Here is a 1051-nt window from a genome sequence, read left to right on the forward strand (position 1 = left end):
TGTTTTTCTTCTTCTTTCTGCACACTTCGTTTCCCTAAGGGAGAGGTACTCAGTTATCAAAGGTTCTGCGGAGAAAAAAAGCTACACAGCATCCACTTTTTGTGTTACTAAAATTAGGTTCCACAATCAGGAGCAGAGTGGACAGTACAAGGTAAAGTCCTTATGCAATGGCATCAGTGGGCTCTCCGTCGCGAACTAGGAGGGGGAAAAAACACTATTTACTCCCCTTTTTCCTTAACCTTTTTTCGTCTGTTTTATTCCTTCAGACCTCGCTTGTTGCTGTTGTTGTTTTTTGTATTTAGATCACCATTATCCATTATTCATTAATAAAAAATCAGTCTTTGATTCATTAATGTTGTTTCGTTTGAAAACCAGAAGACTGGGTGGGTTTACGATGTCATCATCAGCAAATTAAACTGAACACGTTGTCAGTATCAGGTTTTTCGTAATTAAAAAACGATTTAAAAGGTCTTTTGTTACTAACCTACATTATCTATCTTCATTGATATTGTTGCTGTTATCATGGCCACTATTATCATCATTTCCATTATCATCATAATTATTATCATCATCGTTATCATCAATAACGTTATTATTTCCGTTGTTGTTCTTGCTAATTTTCTTGCTGTTGCTGGTGTTACTATCGTAATTGATGACAATAATGATAATGATGATTAATATTATCATTACTGTTATCATTATTATTATTAACATTACTATTACCATTATCATCATTATCATCGTTATTATTGCAAATGTCATTATTATTGTTATTATCATTATCTTTATTATCATTATCACTATCATCATCACTGTCATTATAACTGCTGCCATCCCACTAGAATATTCACTGTAGTTTTGTTTTGTAAAATGTGTTTACAAAAAAGGTTCCCCGGTCGTACTATCATTAACGTCATCTTCATCATTATCATCATTATTATTCTTATTGTTCTAGTATTATTATGATTATTTGCATTATGGCCATATTTATTTCAGTCATCACTATCATTATTATTACTGTTTCTGTTATCATTCCAATATTTTAATTATA

This window comes from Penaeus chinensis, chromosome 10 (assembly GCF_019202785.1).
Source record: "Penaeus chinensis breed Huanghai No. 1 chromosome 10, ASM1920278v2, whole genome shotgun sequence".
In the NCBI taxonomy this organism is placed as follows: domain Eukaryota; kingdom Metazoa; phylum Arthropoda; class Malacostraca; order Decapoda; family Penaeidae; genus Penaeus; species Penaeus chinensis.